Source organism: Rhinoderma darwinii, chromosome 1 (genome assembly GCF_050947455.1).
Source record: "Rhinoderma darwinii isolate aRhiDar2 chromosome 1, aRhiDar2.hap1, whole genome shotgun sequence".
In the NCBI taxonomy this organism is placed as follows: Eukaryota; Metazoa; Chordata; class Amphibia; order Anura; family Rhinodermatidae; genus Rhinoderma; species Rhinoderma darwinii.
In genome coordinates this window covers 656,168,818-656,191,834 of record NC_134687.1, presented here as the reverse complement: position 1 = coordinate 656,191,834, position 23,017 = coordinate 656,168,818, and the positions used below count along the sequence as shown (strand labels likewise).

The following is a 23,017-nucleotide window of genomic DNA, read 5'->3' as shown; positions in this document are numbered from 1 at the left end:
CATGCTGGGAGTTGTAGTCCTCTCCTCTTATGCCTCCTCCTGTAACTTCCTCTGATATCCCATAATAACAGCCTGGACATGCTGAGAGTTGTAGTTCTCTCCTCTTATACCCCTCCCTGTAATGTCCTTTTATATCACATAATAACAGCCTGGACATGCTGGGGGTTGTAGTTCTCTCTTATACTACTCCCTGTAATGTCCTCTGATATCACATAATAACAGTCTGGACATGCTGGGAGTTGTATTTCTCTCCTCTTATACCCTTCCATGTAATGTCCTCTGGTATCCCATAATAATAGCCTGGACATGCTGGGAGTTGTAGTCCTATTCTCTTATACTCCTCCCTGTAATGTCCTCTGATATCACATAATAACAGTTTGGACATGCTGGGAGTTGTAGTTTTCTCCTCTTATACTCCTCCCTGTAATGTCCTCTGATATCACATAATAATAGTCTGGACATGCTGGGAGTTATAGTCCTCTCCTCTTATACCTCTTCCCTGTAATGTTCTCTGATATCCCATAATAACAAACTGGTCATGCTGGGAATTGTAGTTCTCTCCTCTTATACCTTCTCCCTGTAGTGTCCTCTGATATCTCATAATAACAGTCTGGACATGCTGGGAGTTATAGTCCTCTCCTCTTATACTACTCCCTGTAATGTCCTCTGATATCACATAGTAACAGCCTTGACATACTGGGAGTTGTAGTTCTCTCCTCTTATACCTCCTCCCTGTAATGTCCTCTGGTATCCCATAATAACAGCCTGGACATGCTGGGAGTTGTAGTACTCTCCTATTATACTCCTCCCTGTAATGTCCTCTGATATCCCATAATAACAGTCTGGACATGCTGGGAGTTGTAGTCCTCTCTTCTCTTATACCTCCTCCATGTAATGTCCTCTGATATCCCATAATAACAGCCTGGACATGCTGAGAGTGCTAATTCTCTCCTATTATACTCCTCCCTGTAATGTCCTCTGATATCCCATAACAGTCTGGGCATGCTGGGAGTTGTAGTCTTCTCCTCTTAAACCTCCTCCCTGTAATGTCCTCCGATATCTCATAATAACAGTCTGGACATGCTGGGAGTTGTAGTTCTCTCCTATTATACCCCTCCCTGTAATGTACACTGATATCCCATAATAACAGCCTCGACATGCTGGGAGTTGTAGTTCTCTCCTTTTATACCCCTCCCTGTAATGTCCTCTGGTATATCATAACAGCTTAAACATGCTGGGAGTTGTAGTCCTCTTCTCTTATACTCCCTTCTGTAATGTCCTCTGATATCACATAATAACAGTAGTTATAGCAGGGAGAAAGGGGATGGGAGGAAACCTCCAGCTCACCAGCTCCACGCTCCTGTGTTCCAATATCGCCCGCCGGGTCTTCCGCGACGGCACACAGCAGGTAATAGTAACAAAAGAGAGAAAGGATCCAGCGATGCGTGGTATAATTGGGGAAACTCGGTTTCCACTTTATTGAAGTGTAAGCGGACAAAGCTTTAGGCCCTGTTCACACGGAGTTTTTTGACACGTTTTTTGACGCGGAAAACGCGTCGGAAAACGCGCCAAAAACGACCCAAAATGACTCCCATTGATTTCAATGGGAGACGGAGGCGTTTTTTTACCGCGAGTAAAAAAAACGCCTCGTGGCAAAAAGAAGGGACATGACCCTTCTTGATGCGGTTTCCGCGTCCAAAACCGCATTGAAAGCAATGGGGACACGTCAAAAAACACCTCGAACTAGTGAGGTGTTTTCTGACGAGTATATTGCCGAGTGATTTGGAGGAGTTTCTTGCAGGAGTCGTCTCCTGCTGCTAGTCCAGCCCAGCAAGGGGCTGTCATTTCCTGTCTGCTCGTGGAGCCTGAAAAACATCGTGGACAGAACTCAGGGATACAGAAAACCGAAGTCCTGCATCCAAATCGAATACAAGTAAGTGCAATTGCTCCTATGTTCCATACATGCTATACATGTATGGAGCTGTGCATTTTTTTTTTTTAGATATTTTTTTTAATTTTTAATTTTTTAATTTTGTTATGCAGTTGTTCATGTATGTCATCTCTTTTTTATTTTTTTTTAACATTTCAGGAACAGAAATGACGACAGCAGAGGTGTACCACCGAATGGACATTGATGTTGGGAAATTGATTCAAGAAGTAAGTATACTTTTTTTTTTTTAATGTGGGCCTGTTCACATCAGCGTGGTTTCTGCTGAGGGGTTCCGTCGGTGCTTTCAGTCAGGGGAACCCCTCAACGGAAAGGCAAGTGTGAAGTAAGTTCCGTTTGCATCACCATTCATTTCAATGGTGACAGATCCGTTGACAGAAGGATGTCAGGCTGGGTTCACACGACCATGTTACGTCCGTAATGTACGGAACGTATTTCAGCCGGAAGACCCGGACCGAAGACAGTGCAGGGAGCCGGGCTCCTAGCATCATAGTGATGTACGACGCTAGGAGTCCCTGCCTCGCTGCAGGACAACTGTCCCATACTGTAATCATGATTACAGTACGGGACAGTAGTTCCACGCAGAGGCAGGGACTCCTAGCGTCGTACATCACTATGATGCTAGGAGCCCGGCTACCTGCACTGTCTTCGGTCCGGGTCTTCCGGCCGAAATACGTTCCGTACATTATGGACGTAACATGGTTGTGTGAACCCAGCCTCATGCGTGTGAAAACCTCGGCAAAAACTGCCTGGAAAACTGCCTGGAAAACCGCCTCAAAAACCACGTCAAAAACCACGTCAAAAACCACATCAAACATGAAAACCTCCAGGGTCAGTTTTTACAGGAGGAATTTTCCTCCTGCAAAAAACTCCGTGTGAACAGGGCCTTACAGAACACCAGGAGGGATGACAAGGTGGTAGGAATGGCAAATAGATAGAAGCCTACGCGTTTCAAGCACTGACTGTGCTCTTAATCATGGCTGAGACGAGTGACATCCCTCCTGGTGTTCTGTAAAGCTTTGTCCGCTTACACTTCAATAAAGTGGAAACAGAGTTTCCCCACTTATACCACGCATCGCTGGATCCTTTCTCTCTTTTGTTACTATCACATAATAACAGCCTGGACATGCTGGGAGTTGTAGTTCTGTACTCTTATACCTCCTCCTATAATGTCCTCTGATATCACATAATAACTACCCGGACATGGTTGGAGTTTTAGTTCTCTCCTCTTATACCTCCTCCCTGTAATGTTCTCTGATATCCCATAATAACAGTCTGGACATGCTGGGAGTTGTAGTCTTCTCCTCTTATACCTCCTCCTGTAATGTACTCTGATATCACATAATAACAGCCTGGACATGCTGGGAGTTATAGTTCTCTCCTCTTATACCTCCTCCCTGTAATGTTCTCTGATATCCCATAATAACAGTCTGGACATGCTGGGAGTTGTAGTCTTCTCCTCTTATACCTCCTCCCTGTAATGTCCTCTGATATCACATAATAACAGTCTGGACATGCTGGGAGTTGTATTTCTCTCATCTTATACCCCTCCATGTAAAGTCCTCTGGTATCCCATAATAATAGCCTGGACATGCTTGGAGTTGTAGTCCTCTTCTCTTATACTCCTCCCTGTAATGTCCTCTGATATCACATAACAGTTTGGACATGCTGGGAGTTGCAGTTCTCTCCTTTTATACCCCTTCCTGTAATGTCCTCTGATATCACATAATAACAGTCTGGACATGCTGGGAGTTGTAGTCCTCTCCTCTTATGCCTCCTCCTGTAATTTCCTCGGATATCCCATAATAACAGCCTGGACATGCTGGCAGTTGTAGTTCTCTCCTCTTATACTCCTCCCTGTAATGTCCTCTGATATAACATAACAGTCTGGACATGCTGGGAGTTGTAGTCTTCTCCTCTTTTACCTCCTCCCTGTAGTGTCCTCTGATATCACATAATAACAGTCTGGACATGCTGGGAGTTGTAGTCCTCTTCTCTTATACTCCTCCTTGTAATTTCCTCTGATATCACATAAAAACAGACTGGACATGCTGGGAGTTGTAGTTCTCTCCTCTTATGCCTCCTCCTGTAACTTCCTCTGATATCCCATAATAACAGCCTGGACATGTTGGCAGTTGTAGTTCTCTCCTCTTATACTGCTCCCTGTAATGTCCTTTTATATCACATAATAACAGCCTGGACATGCTGGGGGTTGTAGTTCTCTCCTCTTATGTCTCCTCCTGTAATGTCCTCTGATATCACATAATAACAGTCTGGACATGCTGGGAGTTGTATTTCTCTCCTCTTATACCCTTCCATGTAATGTCCTCTGGTATCCCATAATAATAGCCTGGACATGCTGGGAGTTGTAGTCCTCTCTGATACTCCTCCCTGTAATGTCCTCTGATATCACATAATAACAGTCTGGACATGCTGGGAGTTGTCCTTTGCTCTTATACCTCCTCCCTGTAATGTCCTCTGATATCCCATAATAGCCTGGACATGCTGGGAGTTGTAGTTTTCTCCTCTTATACTCCTCTCTGTAATGTCCTCTGATATCCCATAATAACAGTCTGGACATGCTGGAAGTTGTAGTTCTGTCCTTTTATACCTCCTCCCTGTAATGTCCTCTGATATCACATAATAACAGTCTGGACATGCTGGGAGTTGTAGTCCTGTCCTCTTATACCTCCTCCCTGTAATGTCCTCTGATATCACATAATAACAGTCTGGTCATGCTGGAAGTTGTAGTTCTCTCCTCTTATACTCCTCCCTGTAATGTCCTCTGATATCACATAATAACAGTCTGGACATGCTGGGAGTTGTAGTCCTCTCTTCTTATACCTCCTCCCTGTAATGTCCTCTGATATCACATAATAACAGTCTGGACATGCTGGGAGTTGTAGTTCTCTCCTCTTATACCCTTCCATGTAATGTCCTCTGGTATCCCATAATAGCCTGGACATGCTGGGAGTTGTAGTCCTATTCTCTTATATCTCCTCCCTCTAATGTCCTCCGATATCACATAATAACAGTCTGGACATGCTGGGAGTTGTAGTTCTCTCCTTTTATACCTCCTCCCTGTAATGTCCTCTGATATCACATAATAACAGTCTGGACATGCTGGGAGTTGTAGTTCTCTCCTTTTATACCTCCTCCCTGTAATGTCCTCTGATATCACATAATAACAGTCTGGACATGCTGGAAGTTGTAGTTCTCTCCTTTTATACCTCCTCCCTGTAATGTCCTCTGATATCACATAATAACAGTCTGGACATGCTGGAAGTTGTAGTTCTCTCCTCTTATACCTCCTCCCTGTTGTGTCCTCTAAAAATCTCATAATAACAGTCTGGACATGCTCGGAGTTGTAGTCCTCTCTTATACTACTCCCTGTAATGTCCTCTGATATCACATAATAACAGCCTGGACATGCTGAGAGTTGTAGTTCTCTCCTCTTATTCCTCCTCCCTGTGATGTCCTCTGATATCACATAATAACAGCCTGCACATGCTCAGAGTTGTAGTCCTCTCTTATACTCCTCCCTGTAATGTCCTCTGATATCACATAATAACAGCCTGGACATGCTGAGAGTTGTAGTTCTCTCCTCTTATTCCTCCTCCCTGTGATGTCCTCTGATATCACATAATAACAGTCTGGACATGCTGGGAGCTGTAGTTCTCTCTTATACTACTCCCTGTAATGTCCTCTGATATCACATAATAACAGCCTTTTATAACACCTCCCTGAAATGTCTTCTGAAATCCCATAGTAACAGTCTGGAAATGCTGGGAGTTGTAGTCCTCTCCTCTTATACCTTCTCCTGTAATGTCCTCTGATATCACATAATAACAGCCTGGACATGCTGGGAGTTGTAGTTATCTCCTCTTATACCTCTTCCCTGTAATGTTCTCTGATATCCCATAATAACAAACTGGTCATGCTGGGAATTGTAGTATTCTCCTCTTATACCTTCTCCCTGTAATGTCCTCTGATACCCTATAATTACAGCCTGGGCATGCTGGGAGTTGTAGTTCTCTCCTCTGATACTCCTCTTTGTAATGTCCTCTGATATCACATAGTAACAGTCTGGACATGCTGGGAGTTGTAGTTCTCTCCTCTTATACCTCCTCACTGTAATGTCCTCTGGTATCCCATAATAACAGCCTGGACATGCTGGGAGTTGTAGTTCTCTCCTCTTGTACCCCTCCCTCTAATGTCCACTGATATCCCATAATAACAGCCTCGATATGCTGGGAGTTGTAGTTTTCTCCTCTTATACCCCTCCATGTAATGCCCCCTGATATCACATAATAACAGCCTGGACATGATGGGAGTTGTAGTTCTCTCCTCTTATACCCCTCTCTGTAATGTCCTCTGGTATCCCATAATAACAGCCTGGACATGCTGGGAGTTGTAGTTCTCTCCTCTTGTACCCCTCCCTCTAATGTCCACTGATATCCCATAATAACAGCCTCGATATGCTGGGAGTTGTAGTCTTCTCCTCTTATACCCCTCCATGTAATGCCCCCTGATATCACATAATAACAGCCTGGACATGATGGGAGTTGTAGTTCTCTCCTCTTATACCCCTCTCTGTAATGTCCTCTGGTATCCCATAATAATAGCCTGGACATGCTGGGAGTTGTAGTTCTCTCCTCTTATACCCCTCTCTGTAATGTCCTCTGGTATCCCATAATAACAGTCTGGACATGCTGGGAGTTGTAGTCCTCTTCTCTTATACTCCCTTCTGTAATGTCCTCTGATATCACATAATAACAGCCTGGACATGCTGGGAGTTGTAGTTCTCTCCTATTATACCTCTATCCTGTAATAGCCTCTGATATCCCATAATAACAGTCTGAACATGCTTGGAGTTGTAGTTCTCTCCTATTATACTCCTCCCTGTAATGTCCTCTGCTATCACATAACAGTCTGGACATGCTGGGAGTTGTAGTTCTCTCTTCTTTTACCTCCTCCCTGTAATGTCCCCTGATATCACATAATAACTGTCTGGACATGCTGGGAGTTGTAGTTCTCTCCTCTTATACCCCTCCATGTTATGTCCTCTGATATCACATAATAACTGCCTGGGCATGCTGGGAGTTGCTGTTCTCTCCTATTATACTCCTCCCTGTAATGTCCTCTGATATCACATAATAACTGTCTGGGCATGCTGGGAGTATTAGTTCTCTCCTCTTATACCCTCTCTATGTAAGTTCCTCTGATATCCCATAATAACAGCCTGGACATGCTGGGAGTTGTAGTCCTGTCCTCTTATATATCCTCCTGAGTTCCTGAAACCCAAAAAATTGTCAGGGCATCGCCTGCTTATTAGCCACTTAAAGGCTGTGTACACCGCTGTAGGCAATATTTTCTATACATTTTTATTAATTCCTTCACAACATGGCTATATACTTTCCAACTGCCGATGCTCCGGCCGGGCAGTTGTCACATAAATAAACATTGTACGGTACAAGGCCAAAGACGTTACAACTTGACTCTTGCTTCAGTGTGATATCACACAACAAAAGCCATTGAAATGTCATTGAAAAAGTCAAGATAAGGGATCTAGCCACTGTTTATTTAGGCCTAATTTACACGAGCGTATTTCAGGTCCGTGATACGCGCATGAAAATTACGCACATTCAGACATTCCGTGTTTTTCACGCAGCGTGTCTCTGCTGCGTGAAACTCACTGCATGTCCTATACTTGAGCGTTTTTTGCGCATCACGCGCCCATTGAAGTCAATAAGTGCATGAAAATCACGGACAGCACATGGATGCACAGCCATGTGCTGTGCGTGAATCTCGCAACAGTTGCTCAAGAAATGATGATAAAATTAAAACCACCTCCTTCATTTAATTTTGTTTACGTAAAAACCATGTGACATAAGGATGCCATACGTGCAAAAATAACGCAGACACGCACCAAACACTGATGACACACGGAACTGCAATGCTCGCAAAACGCTGCATTTTTCATGCGCTCAAAACGCACTTGTTCGTGTAAATTAGGCCTTAATGCGTTAAAAGTCAAGGTAAAGATGGCTACATCTGTATGTGCATGTTCTCCACTGATCACTGTCTTATGTGATATTTATTGTATAGTTAGATGTGAGTACAGGAATACAAGTGTAACGTCTATGGCAACGGCCCGTTGTTCTGACTTACCCCTCGATGGTCGTGGCCATGGACATGTGTCTTCTCTGCAGCGTCATCCTCCAGTGAGGCGCCCCACTCACTTCCTGGTATCGAGACTGTCCCCGGGTGGACGCGCGTGCCCTCGCGTGCACGGTCTTAAAGGGCCAGTGCGCGCATAATTGAAGGAAGTCTACAATCAAGCCCAGAATGCTACTGGACTATAAAAGGGGCTCTGCCCTCTTGTTTTTTGCCTGGGCGTTGTTCATTACCCAAAGTTTGTCTTGCAAATAGTCTCCTATTGTCTTCCAGTTCCCAAGTGTTCCCTGTATCCTGTATCCCGTGCTATCCAAATCAACTACCGTGCTGGGCTGTTGTCGTGTTGCTGCATTCCACACCTGTTCTGCTACGCCACGCCTGACGTCTACCTGCCACCTGGTCTCAGCCAAGCCTGCCTTGCTGCTTTCCGAGTTGCCACAGGTACACTCTCTGGACTATAGACTCGGTACTATACCTGTTTGGCCAACTGCCATCCCGCTATGCAGTACGGCCCAGTGGGTCCACACCCCACATCGTGACAACAAGTATGTGCATGTTCTCTACTGCTCACTGTCTTATGTGATATTTATTGTATATGAAGATGTGAGTACAAGAATACAAGTATGAGCATGTTCTCTACTGATCACTGTCTAGTTAAATGTGAGTAGAGGACTATAAGTATGTGTATGTTCTCTACTGATCAATGTATTATGTGATATTTATTGCATAGTTCGTATTGAGTACAGGAATACCAGCATGTGTATGTTTTCTACTGATCCGTCTTCTGTGATATTAATTGTATATTGAGATGTGAGTACAGGAATACAAGTAAGTGTATGTTCTCTACTGATCACTGTCTTAGGTGATATTTATTAAATAGTTGGTATTGAATACAGGAATACAAGTATGTGCACGTTCTTTACTGATTACGGTCTTTTGTGATATTTATTGTATAGAACATATTGAGCATGGGAATACAAGTATGTGCATGTGTAATGCCCATGGCCACAGGCCGTCAGGCTTACTCACATCCTGACAGCCTCAGCAATGAATCTGTGAATGCTGGCCCCAGCCTCCTACTCAGGAGAGGCCAGCGCTCACTTCCGCTTACTTCGGCTGGGTCCCGTAGGGTGCGCATGCTTGCTCCCGCTCTTAAAGGGCCAGCACGCGCACCTGAGTTTAAGTCAAAATTAGCCCATGAGCACCCTGGACTATAAGAGGGGCCCAGCCCCTTCTTGCCTTGCCTGAGCGCTGTTGTCCTACCTTAGGTTTGTCTAAGCAAATGGTCTCCTAGTGTTTTCCAGTTCCAAGTGTATCCTGTTCCTTCTGCCTGTAACCTGTATCCCGTGCTATGCTGGTCAAGTGCCGTGCTGAGCTGAAGTCATGTTGTGCTATGTACCATGCCTGTCCTGCTTCTCCACGTCTGGCGACTGCTTGCTGCCTGCCTGCTTCCTAGTCCCAGTCGAGCCTGTGTTGCTACTGTCTGAGCTTCCACAGGTACACTATATGAACTATAGACTGTGACATTTGTCCTGTTGGCCAACTGCCATACCGTCAAGGCGGTACGTCCCAGTGGGTCCACGTACCCAACGTGACAGTATGCTCAGGCCATAAACCCCGCTGGTCAATCCAAGACCATGACGACGTCACAAGAGATGCGGGCGGAGATTCTAGACCTCCGGTCCTGACAGGACCAACTCCTCCAGGCCTTGAACATTATTGCACATCGACTGGAGGTGCAAGCTGCCGTTCCTCCAAAGACACCTCCTGGGGGTAATGATCCTCCGACTTCACCTCCTGGCAGTGCTGATCCCCGATTTTCTTTGCCACTTCCTGACTGCTATGATGGAGATGCAAGAACCTGCCATGGATTTTTGAACCAGTGCCAGATCCACTTCAGCCTGCATGAAAGGGCATTTTTGTCTGATGGCGCAAGGGACTCTTTCATCGTCTCTCTCCTCACTGTCAGGGCCCTTGCATGGGCGAATCCTATCTTAGAGATACAAGGATCAGAGACCCGTGACTTCCAGGGGTTCCTACGGACATTTCGCACAGTGTTTAAGGAGTCTGGATGAGTCTAATCTGCAGCAGCATCCTTGTTAAACCTATGCCAGGGAGACAGCTCCATGGGCGAGTATGCCATCCATTTCCACACCCTGGCGGGAGAACTGTTGGGGAACAATAAGGCCCTGTTGGCTACATTCTGGCAGGGACTGTCCTATAACTGACGGGACGTAGGAGGAGCACTAGATGACAGTGATGATGATGATGACAACTACATGGTGGATAAGGCCTGGCTACTACTTAGATGACAGGGACTCGGAGCAGCAGCAGCAGCTGCAGAGGGGTCTTCATTAGATGTACATGATGGTGGGGCATGTCGATTGTCCCACATGGCCTTGTGATGCCGCTCCATGTGTTTACGTAGAGCGGTAGTTCCTACATTGCTGCCCTGCCCACGCCTTACTTTCTGCTTGCAGATACGGCACTGTGCCATGTTTTTGTCCTCTGGGAAGGTACAGAAAAATTGCCACACGTCAGAGTACCGTAAAGAGGTAGTGCCACGTCCACCAGCACCACCACCCGAGCTTGCCCCTTGTCTGGCAGGCTTTTTTCGGAAGCCTACACCAGTAGCAGCAGTGTCGCCGTCACCGGCTCCTGAGCTGACGCTACAGCTGCAACGTTTTGTAGATTTACTTCTGCCCCTACCTTGGCTTGGCTGTTTATCACTGCCAGTGCCGCCACTACTACCCTCCTCCTCTGATGCCGTCATCACCTCGTCACCTGGTTCCCACGTCCTGTCTAAAACAACATCATCATAGCCCTCCTCATCATCCCTGCCACTTCTGTCACTGTGTTATGAATGCGATGTGACATCATGGCGGGCTCCATGCCCCCCCTCATTACTGCGTCTGCCACCACGGCTACCACCAACACCCCCACTACCACAGCTATGCGCCTCGGACACCGCTTCCACCTCCACCACCGCCGCAATACACTCCGTTGGTTGACTTGCAGAAAACAAATCATCATCACTATGTTGTTCAGTATCTTCCTTCGCACCCGAGGAGATGTCTCTTAGGACTCTCAGGAAAGATGGCTTCCCGCTAGGAAGGGGGAGTGAAGACATAGATGATGGGATGGAAACGCTAGAAATACTCATATTAGTACTGTCACTGTGCCAAGGAACTGTAGAGGATCTGGAATCCAACGAAACCTGGCTTGAAGCCAGATCGTCATAGTCTTCCTGCTGAGATGACCGCGAGCCAGTCAACCAGTCCACAATGGCCGTATTGTCTAAACTAACCCGCCCACCGGAGGAGATGGACAAGTCTGGCTTACTGATACTGCTACTACTACCTGCAGGCACATGGCTGCTGCTACTAGTAGAACTGGGCACAAGTCTTGTGCCAAAAATGCTGGTACTGGGTCTGGCACCAACAGATCCAACATTTGGACTGGAAGAGGACATGGCATGGGTGTTTTTTCCTCTACCCCGTCCTTTCACAACCTTTTTTTTACCAGACATTTCACTGTTGGAGTGCAGCAAGTTGAATCAAAACCCCTTCCCCTACTAGAGGAATGAGGCCCTTATAAAATATTATTTAGACTGGCTTCAAATGAGTGACTGTGAATAGGTGGCAGTCAGTGTATGCTGTGACTTGTATAATAGCACCAAAGTCACCGGCTGTACTTAATTAGCACGTTGAATTAAACCCTTAGACAGAAATGAGGCCCTTTTAAATTGTTATTCGGACTGGCGGAAAATCAGTGACTCATAAGGTGCCAGTCAGTCAGGGAATGCTGGGCGTTGTAGTACTAAAAAGGCTGCCTGTATTGCAAGTTGGATGTTAACCCATGCAACGGGGATAAGCCCCTTATAAAAGCTTATTCACACACTGGCTTGGCAAATGGCAATGAATGAGAATTTCTATCAGCCACGGTGCACTCAGGGAATGCTGGGCGTTGTAGTACTACAGCTGCCTGCCTGGATTGCAAGTTGGATTGTTAACCCATGCAACGGGGATGAGCCCCTTATAAAAGCTTATTCACACACTGGTTTGGCAAATGGCAATGAATGAGAATTTCTATCAGCCACGGTGCACTCAGGGAATGCTGGGCGTTGTAGTACTACAGCTGCCTGCCTGGATTGCAAGTTGGATTGTTAACCCATGCAACGGGGATGAGCCCCTTATAAAAGCTTATTCGCACACTGGCTTGGCAAATGGCAATGAATGAGAATTTCTATCAGCCACTGTGCACTCAGGGAATGCTGGGAGTTGTAGTACTACAGCTGCCTGCCTGGATTGCAAGTTGGATTGTTAACCCATGCAACGGGGATGAGCCCCTTATAAAAGCTTATTCACACACTGGCTTGGCAAATGGCAATGAATGAGAATTTCTATCAGCCACTGTGCACTCAGGGAATGCTGGGCGTTGTAGTACTACAGCTGCCTGCCTGGATTGCAAGTTGGATTGTTAACCCATGCAACGGGGATGAGCCCCTTATAAAAGCTTATTCACACACTGGCTTGGCAAATGGAGAATTTGTATTGCAATTTGGATGTTGAGAGTAGACTCTCGCTGTAGTGGATGAGCCCCTTCGATTGCTGGATTTCTGGCTTTTAGATTCCTAAAGCTTTCCCTTACTGCACAGAGATGCTATCCCTACAGCTCCTGTCTCTGAAATGGCCGCTGAGCTCCGTGCATAGACTATTATTGCAGGCTTGAACCCGCCCCTATGCTGCCTCCCGATTGGCTGGGAGAGCCGTTTGCAAGGCATTATGGGGTAGCCTGATGTCAGGTGATATTTTTAAATCCCCCATTTTAGATCTAACATGTGGCAGGCGCCAAAATGTAGCCGGTGTCGGTCAAAACGTGTTCGGCCGAACCCGGTGAAGTTCGGATTCGCTGCGATGTTCGGACCGAAACCGGGTTCGGTTGTCCCGGTTCGCTCATCTCTAATAAGGGGAATACGAGTATATGCATGTTCTCTACTGTTCACTGTCTTATGTGATATTTATTGTGTAATTAGATGTGAGTACAGGAATACAAATAAGTGCATGTTCTCTACTGGTCACTGTCTTATGTGATATTTATTGTACAGTTAGATGGGAATACAGAATACAAGAATGTGCATGTTCTCTACTGATTACTGTCGTATTTGATGTTTATTGTATAGTTAGTTAGATGTGAGTACAGGAATACAAGTATGTGTATGTTCTCTACTGATCACTGTCTTATGTGATATTTATTGTATGGTTAAATATGAGTACAGCAATACAAGTATGAACATGTTCTCTACTGATCACTGACTTATGTGATATTTATTTTACAGTTAATATGTTCTCTACTGATCACTTTCTTACGTGATATTTAATTTATAGTTAGTTTTGAGTATGGGAATACAAGTGTGTATGTTCTCTACTTATCCGCCTTATGTGATATTTATTGTATATTGAGATGTGAGTACAGGAATACAAGTATGGGCATGTTTTCTACTGATCACTGTCTTATGTGATATTTATTTTATAGTTAGATGTGAGTACAGGAATAAAAGGATGTGCTTGTACTCTACTGATCACTGTCTTATATGATATTTATTTTATAGTTAGATGTGAGTACAGGAATACAAGTATGTGCATGTTCTTTACTGCTCACTGTTTAATGTGATATTTATTGTAAAGTTCAGGAGTCTCAAACTCGGCTGGGTAAGTTGGCCATATAAAGAAAAAATGGGAAGTTTACTTTCAAATTTGATACAATACAAAATTATTGTTAATCGATTAGTTATTTGAACTACTATAACAATATTACACTGTAATAATACCACATTACTGTAATAATATCGTTAGGTTTAACATTTTAGAGATTTCTCCATGTGCTTATTTCAACAATCCAGTTTTCCAGTTTAAGTGTCGCTAAATGCTGTCCGGCGGCTCAGTTGGCAGTGTTTGACAGACACACATGTCAAGATTGGGCAGCCCCTTTTTTGATAGTGCTACAGAGTCTTCTGTAGCTAATACCACAGTGCCCTCTGTAGTTAATGCCAATAGTGTCCTCTGTAGATAATGCCACAGTGCCCTCTGTAGATAATGCCACAGTGCCGTCTGTAGATAATACCACAGTGTCCTCTGTAGATAATACCACAGTGTCATCTGTAGATAGTACAGTGCCCTCTGTAGATGCCACAGTGCCCTCTGTAGATAATGCCACAGTACCCTCTTTAGAGGCTGCCACAGTGCCCTCTGTAGATGCTGCCACAGTGCCCTCTGTAGATGCTGCCACAGTGCCCTCTGTAGATGCTGCCACAGTGCCCTCTGTAGATGCTGCCACAGTGCCCTCTGTAGATGCTGCCACAGTGCCCTCTGTAGATGCTGCCACAGTGCCCTCTGTAGATGCTGCCACAGTGCCCTCTGTAGATGCTGCCACAGTGCCCTCTGTAGATGCTGCCACAGTGCCCTCTGTAGATGCTGCCACAGTGCCCTCTGTAGATGCTGCCACAGTGCCCTCTGTAGATGCTGCCACAGTGCCCTCTGTAGATGCTGCCACAGTGCCCTCTGTAGATGCTGCCACAGTGCCCTCTGTAGATGCTGCCACAGTGCCCTCTGTAGATGCTGCCACAGTGCCCTCTGTAGATGCTGCCACAGTGCCCTCTGTAGATGCTGCCACAGTGCCCTCTGTAGATGCTGCCACAGTGCCCTCTGTAGATGCTGCCACAGTGCCCTCTGTAGATGCTACCACAGTGCCCTCTGAAGATATGGTCACAGTGTCCTCTGTAGATAATGCCACAGTGCCCTAAGTAGATTGTGCCACAGTGCCCTCTGTAGGTAGTGCCACACTGCCCTTAGAAGATAGTGCCACAGTGCCCTCTAGATAATGCCATACACAGTGCCCTCTGTAGATAATGCCACACACTGCCCTCTGTAGATAATGCCACACGCTGCCCTGATACTGCCACACGCTGCCCTCTGTAGATAGTGTCACATTGACCTCTGTAGATAGTGTCACATTGACCTCTGTAGATAGTGTCACATTGACCTCTGTAGATATGGTCACAGTGCCCTCTGTAGTGCCACAGTGCCCTCTGTAGATAGTGGCACAAACCACTGTAGATCATCACACACACCCCCCTATAGATAGTAACACATCCCCCTTATAGGAGTGGAATCCCAAGCCAGAGCATGTCGATTCACTGTGCTGGGATTCCTTTGCTGTAGAATGGGCCCAACACACCCAACCCTGCTGACAGTGTCACACGCCCCCTCCATGTAGGTAGCTCCATTGAGACTCCCTCCTTGACCGGGGTGTATAGCGCTGTCAAAAGTGGGGTGTGTGGGCCACTACTACAGGGGGGTTTCCACTACATGGGACGTCCGGCCACTGCTCACCATTCATTCGCAGTGTGGGAGGACTGACGTCATGAAGGAGCGCCCCTTCCTTCTGACCGCTCTATCCTCTCCCCGCGGGTTCACCATTGCGTTTGCATCGCCGGAGGACTGACGTTATGAAGAAGCACACCTTCTTTCGACTGCTCTATCCTCCCTCCGCGGCCTCTCCAATGCAGTCGCAACGCCAGAGAACTGATGTCATTACGGAGCGATCCTCCTTCCAAACTCTCTCTCCTCTCCCTGTGGGTCACGGGCCACAGATTACAGCCTCAGGTGCCACATGCACCTGCGGGCCGCGTGCTTCAGACCCCAGGTATAGTTAGTATTGAGTACTGGAATACAAGTATGTGTATGTTCACTACTGCTCACTCTCTAGTTAAAAGTGAGTAGGGCAATACAAGTATGTGTATGTTCTCTACTGGTCACTGTCTTATGTGATATTTATTGTATAGTTAGTATTGAGTACAGGAATACAAGTATGTGCATGTTCTCTAATGATCACTGTCTTATGTGATATTTATTGTATAGTTCGTATTGAGTACAGGATTTCAAATATGTGCATGTTCTCTACTGATCACTGTCTAGTTAAATGTGATAAGGGGAATACAAGTATGTGTATGCTCTCTGCTGTTCACTTTCTTATGTGATATTTATTGTATAGTTAGTTTTGAGTACAGGAATACAAGTATGTGTATGTTCTCTATTGATCCATCTTAAAGATGCTCTGTCACCACATTATAAGTGCCCTATCTCCTACATAAGAATATGGGCGCTATAATGTAGGTGACAGCAGTGCTTGTTATTTAGAAAAACAATCTATTTTTACCACGTTATTAGCTTTATGCTAATGACTTTCCTAATGCCCAACTGGTCGTGTTTTTACTATTGACCAAGTGGGCGTTATAAAGAGGAGTGTATGACACTGACCAATCAGCGTCATACACTTCTCTCCATTCATTTACTCAGCGCATAGTGACACTGCATTGTTCACTATGTGCTGTCTTATACTGACATATTAACGTTACTGAAGCGTCTTGACAGTGAATAGACATTCCTTCCAGTCAGGACGGGATGTCTATTCACAATCCCGACACTTCGCTAACGTTTGTGTGGTACTTACAGTAGAGCAAGCGTAATCTCGCTGTAACCTGTCATTTACCGGGTGATCTCGCGAGTTTACGCTTGCTCTTCTGTAAGTACCACACAAATGTTAGCGAAGTGGCAGGATTGTGAATAGACATCCCATCCTGGCTGGAAGGAATGTCTATTCAGTCAAGACGCTTCAGTAACGTTAATGTGTCAGTATAAGACAGCACATCGTGAACAACGCAGGTCACTATGCGCTGAGTAAATGAATGGAGAGAAGTGTATGACGCTGATTGGTCACTGATTGGTCTCTGATTGTTCAGCGTCATACACTCCACATTACAATGCCCACTTAGTCAATAGTAAAAACACGCCCACTTGGGCATTAAGAAAGTCATTAGCATAAAGCTAAAATCAATAATAACGTGTTAAAAATAGATCAATTTTCCTAATAAAAAGCACTGCTGTCAACTACATTATAGCGCCCATCTCCTTATGTAGGAGATAGGGCACTTATAATGTGGTGACAAAGCCTCTTTAAATGATATTTAATGTATAGTGAATGTGAGTAATTGGAGGATCTTGTACTGCAGACGTCTTTATGAAAAAAGGAGAAGATGGAAATCATACAGGGGACAACATGTCTGATTTACAGAACCTCACTTATTGATCATTGAGAGAAACCTCTTGTCAGAGCCGTCACCACATAGAGTAAAGGGGTATTCCCAGCACAGACAGTTCTCACCAGGACATGACAGAAATGTCTTATAGATGCGACGCCACCTCTAGACATGCTCAGATGTTTATGGAACTCCTATACAAGTGAATGGAGAGAGTCGTGCACATTTGTGGTCACCTTTCCACTCATTCTCCACCTGGATGCAGTAATCACCCCACCAGGCAGATCAGGGGATTTATTGTTCTCCACATAGAGGTGGGACCTTCATATATCAGACATCTTTGGCATATCTCTCAGGTGAGAAGAGTAAAATGAAGACATTTCCCCCCAGACATTTCCCCGCAGGGTCCAACAGAGGAGGAAGAGAAGGATAGTGTAATGACGGGGTAGGGAGACAGACAGGTGAGCCCTAATCTACCCGCCACTCAGTCCCTGCCTACTTGCAACGGCGTACAACTGGGCGACGGTCCCTACTCTCACTATGTGCACGAAGACAGACAGACAAGGGTACAAAGACGCTAAGGGAAAAGGCGCAGATGCCCACGGAAACACCGTGAGCTACAAGAGTAGTGAACGAGCCGAGTCAAACCAGGAGTGTACAAGGTACCAAACGCAGAGCAAGAGAGTAGTCAGTAAAGCCAGGGTCAGTATAAAGCAGAGGACAAATAGTACAAGCAGCAGCAGAGCCAGGAAACCAGAGAGAATCACAGACAAAGGAGAAGCAGGAAACGAAGGTATAAATAGACAGAGGGCGGGAGCTAACTCCGTCTGGCCAGGCTGTGATAGGCTCTCCCAGTGGTAGAAGAAGGAGTCACTCCATCAGAGTGACAGCAGGTGCAGACTGAGTAACCACGGGCGTCGACACAGAAGCTGTGTCTGGCAGATCCTTTACAGTACCCCCCCCCCTTTTATGAGGGGCCACTGGACCCTTTCTAGGTGGACCTGGCTTATTGGGGAACCGAAGATGGAACCTCCTGAGCAATACGCCAGCGTGAACATCCCGGGCGGGTACCCAAGTCCTCTCCTCAGGCCCGTATCCTCTTCAATGGACCAGGTACTGGAGGGAGCCTTGGACCATTCTGCTGTCCACAATCTTGGCCACCTCGAATTCTACCCCTTCAGGGGTGAGAACAGGGACAGGAGGTTTCCTCGAGGGAGCCAAGGACGGGGAGTAACGTTTCAGGAGGGAGGCATGAAACACGTTGTGTATTCGAAAAGACGGGGGTAACTCTAGTCGGAAGGAGACAGGGTTAAGGACTATACAAATAGGCTTTCTCTTAAACCAGAAATTCCCAAGCTTTTAAGAGCAATATAAATAATGATTTAACAATTATAAGACCCTTTGGGATTCAGTTAAAATTAATAAAAATATCTTTTGTAAGTACGTCCAGTTATTTTAAGTCCTTTGGCAAGATCTTGACCAAAAGAGACAAATTTAGGACAACAGCTTCTTTCGTAATATTAATTTTTCGCACTATCCGATCATTAACTATCAGCTTATAGTATCAAATCTCCCTTTCCTTTGGCACCATACTCATATTTATGTAAATACCGGTTTTAAGTACACCAAGGCACTCTAACTCATGTTGTAAATCAAAGATGCCAGCCTTCTCCATTATACTGTTTCTTTTTTCGTACTATCGAATTAAGAAATATTAGTTTACGACACTAAACTTTTTCTCTGCTCTGGCATTATATTTTCATTTATGTTCATATCATACCAATATATACTTACAATTACTGTGTAGGTCTTGCAATCTTCAAATCTACGTAACAATAATGAATGTGTTCATCGTATATATATTTACGTGTTAATGTAAGTCACTTTTTATCCTATATTCTATAATAATTTTTAAGCATTCCCTAATATGTTGTATCCACACAATTTTCTATTCCCAAGTACTATTTCTGACGCACAAGGTTTTATAACATCTTGGGGCTTATCTCCGGTCCATTTGGCAAGCTATCAGTTTTCCTGAAGAATAACATATTATCTGACATTTAAAATATTATCCAACAACCAACCATTAGTAACAAATATATAAAAATGTTTTCTACTTACCAAATACGCTTCACGATCTTCGGCACTGTATTGCACACGTGGTTGGCTCTTATCGTGTGACACGGGCTATTGTTTCTTCAGTCACATTATTGCGTTTCACCTTAATTCCATTGAACCGCAATCAAATATCACCCGTGATGGACCGGATATAAACCCTAAACCTGCTGTCAGAACACTCACTTCAGCCATGACTAAGGACGAGAAAATCGTCTGAAACGCGTAGGCAGCATATATATATTTTTTCATACATCCACCTTTCCTCTGTGGGACATTGACTCCCGTTTTTACTCTGTTATCCAATAAAACTGGAACCAGTTTCCATTTTAATATTACCGTTTGGGAAATATATCTTTTCATTGCGCTGGATCCCATCTACTCTTCTGTTCTATTTCAAATCAATGTGTGCTGACACGAGGATCCGAGTGCAGCAGGCAGTGGATTTTCTGCCACAAGGTGAGCTGGAGGTTTTTCTACATACTTTCTATACTGAATATCGGCTTCAGCCTCACGTGCTCATCTGCGCTTACCCCTATACCCAGGGCTCCTTCTCATATAGACATACCCATACTTTGTGTCTTCAAATATTGAAAGGCGGATGTTTATGCATATATCTACAGCAATAGGTATTTATGCTCATGAGGATTAATTTTCTTGGTCTGAAGATTTGTGTGTTTTTGTTACATGACAATACATCGATATTTATACACTCCTACACAGTAATACCACGTGCCAACAATGCTGAATGAAGCGCAATTTAGCAGAGCAGAATTGGCTGCTCAAGTCTTTGGAAATATGGAAAACCAACCACAGCCTCAAAGACCTCTTCCACCAGGTGGAAAAACTTAAAATTCAGGAAGCGAAGGTGTGGTGGGATTTAACAACCCTTAAGAATTGTATATCTAAAAATATGATCCCCAGGGGTCTCCGTATTAAGAAAAATCCATCTTTCAAATATTCAAATGAATTTTATACCAATTGGAACCAAACACTGACTGACTGTTCCCTCAGACTCATGGAACTCATTACCAAGGAAGAGGAAAACAAGCTCCTAAGTCTTGAAACTGATATACAAACCGTTGAAACACAGATCCATACGGCCTCCAGCTCACCTAATTTCGCAATTTTGGAATCTCGTACTTCCCAGTACATCAATAAAATTAACTAATCATTAGCGGAAGTCAAAAAGAAGAAATTTCTCCGGGATTCAAGAGACTATGCTAATAATAAGGTGTATACCTGGATCAAAGAGGACAGGACACCCAATAATTTCAAGTCTATCCTCAAGAAACTGAATTTTTCAAGAAACAGAGGCAATAGCGTTTCTAGAGTCAGTTTCAGTTCTACGGAATTGGATTCTGCAGAAGCCTCTGATAATGATGATCCAAGATCAAGACCCCTGCATCCATACAGTCTGGACAAAAATCAACTCAAGGTGTCAAAAAATGGGGCCGAAGAGGGGGGAGAAAACATAAATCATCCAGATCAGGACCAAGGTCGTCGCTTGAGGCTCCGGAGGATCTAATACCTCAATTTAGTATCATCAATTTGTCATCTACTGTACTTACTCCAGCTCAAGAGGAGGTGCTTTCACTTGGTCTCAATTTTGCTCCTTCGTGCAACTTTGATCCCTTCAACACACTTTTAGATATTAACAAATTTGTTAGAGATCTTACCATCAAGAGGCATTTCATCAATTGCACGGAGTTGAAATATGACCCACAAAATCTGGAAATAGATAAAACAGTCAAGAATGTCCCCAATCCCAGAGTCTATCATTTTGACGAATTGAGAACGTTATCGGATTTGGAAAGTTTGAGCTCAGAGACACAAGCACAGTGGGTAAACATTTCTACTGCTCTGAAAACCAACAATCCTAAATTCTATCCGATGGGATCTAGAACAATCAATGGACAGATTCCAAACCGCAATAGAGAAAGATCTACAACTCCTTACAGAATTGACAGAATCACATAAACATCCTAGTAATCTGTCCAATGGATTATTTACAGCAATGAAGTCTCTCAAGGACAATAATTACCTGATTATTAAGAAGTCCGACAAGGGAGGAAGTATCACGGTTATGAATAGAGAAACATATATAACCGAAGTAACCACCATGCTTTCGGATAAAGACACCTACAGAACTCTGGACCACAATCCTACCAAAGATTTCCAAATAAAAATTAAAAAGTTAATCCAGGAAGGTGTGAACAAGGGCCTTCTTACTCTGAAGCAGTCTTCATACATTGATGTGGAATATCCAACTACTCCCATCCTACATGCTCTTCCGAAGACGCATAAAAATATCAACCCTCCACCGATGAGACCCATTGTATCTGGTATAGGGTCACTCCTGGAAAGGTTCTCAGAATGGCTGGATTCCCTCCTTCAGCCCCTGGCAACGAATACTCCAGGCTTTCTTAGAGACACTCAAGATGTCCTTAGATCGTTTCAGAATGAAACATGGTCCCAAGAATATGTTTGGCTTAATTGTGATGTCATTTCATTATACACTAGCATACCACATGCGGTGGCATACGCAGCACTCAGGCACCACCTATCCAAACACAGCCCATACAGTCATGAGCTCCAGATATATATTCTTGATGTTTTATTATTTTTGATGCAACACAATTATTTCCAATTTAATCATAAATTCTACCTTCAACTCAAGGGGGTTTCAATGGGGGCAAAATTGTCACCCTCCTTGGCCAACTTAGTAATGGCATGGTGGGAAGAGTTGTATATTTTTTCGGATAACAACATCTTTAACATGTACATACATTGGTATGGTCGTTATATAGACGACCTGCTATTTATATGGAAGGGACAAATTTCTGACATATCTCCTTTCATGAGCTACCTCAATTCCAACACAGAGAATCTCAAATTTACCCATACTTTTCATCCCAATAATACAATCTTTTTGGACATGGAACTTAGAGGGATTGTGGGCAAAACTATATACACTAAAACACACCGAAAGCCCATCTCGGGGAATACTATTCTCCATGCAAAAAGTAACCACCCCAAACAAACAATAACATCGATTCCGGTAGGTGAAATGTATAGGGCCAAACGTAACTGTAATACCGAATCTAGTTTTGTAGCGGAACAAAATATAATTTCCAAAAGATTGCAGGATAGAGGATATCCCAACTGGACACTTAAAAGAGCTGCCTCAATTACATCAAAAAGAAGTAGGGAGAACATGTTGACCAATACCAACAAATCCATAGTATCAGATACAAACAAACCAGCCATTATTCTCCAATATAGCAACCAATTTTCTAAAATAAAAGATATTATCCTCAAACATCTACCAATTCTTATGGAGGATCAAATTCTAGAAAATATCTTGAAAGAGGGCTGCAGAGTAGTAGCTCGTAAAGCCCCTACTATAGGCAATGTCCTATCCCCGTCCATGTTACGGACAGATGCACGTAAAAGTTCATGGTTGGAAGAAAAGGGTTTCTTCAGATGTGGCACACACCCGTGTAAAATATGTTCTCACGCTTCTCCTAGAAAAACTTTTATGGATTCCACCGACACACACAGCTTCCCCATAAAAAATTACATTAACTGCAATAGCGAAGCTGTAGTCTACGCTCTGGAATGCACAACATGCAATTTGAAATACATAGGCTGCACTAGTCGCAAATTTAAATTAAGAA

At 44.4% G+C, this 23,017-nt stretch overlaps 1 protein-coding gene across 1 annotated transcript in view; it reads left to right on the top strand.

The window, feature by feature from the left end:
• Positions 1-1,574: 1,574 nt before the first annotated feature.
• Positions 1,575-23,017, top strand: part of LOC142664210 (serine/threonine-protein kinase SBK1-like) — a 32,708-nt gene continuing 11,265 nt past the window's right edge. Inside the window, exons 1-2 of the mRNA XM_075843248.1 lie at positions 1,575-1,933; positions 2,090-2,157. The gene's annotated coding sequence lies outside the window, so the exon portion shown is untranslated. The remainder of the gene's footprint in view (positions 1,934-2,089; positions 2,158-23,017) is intronic.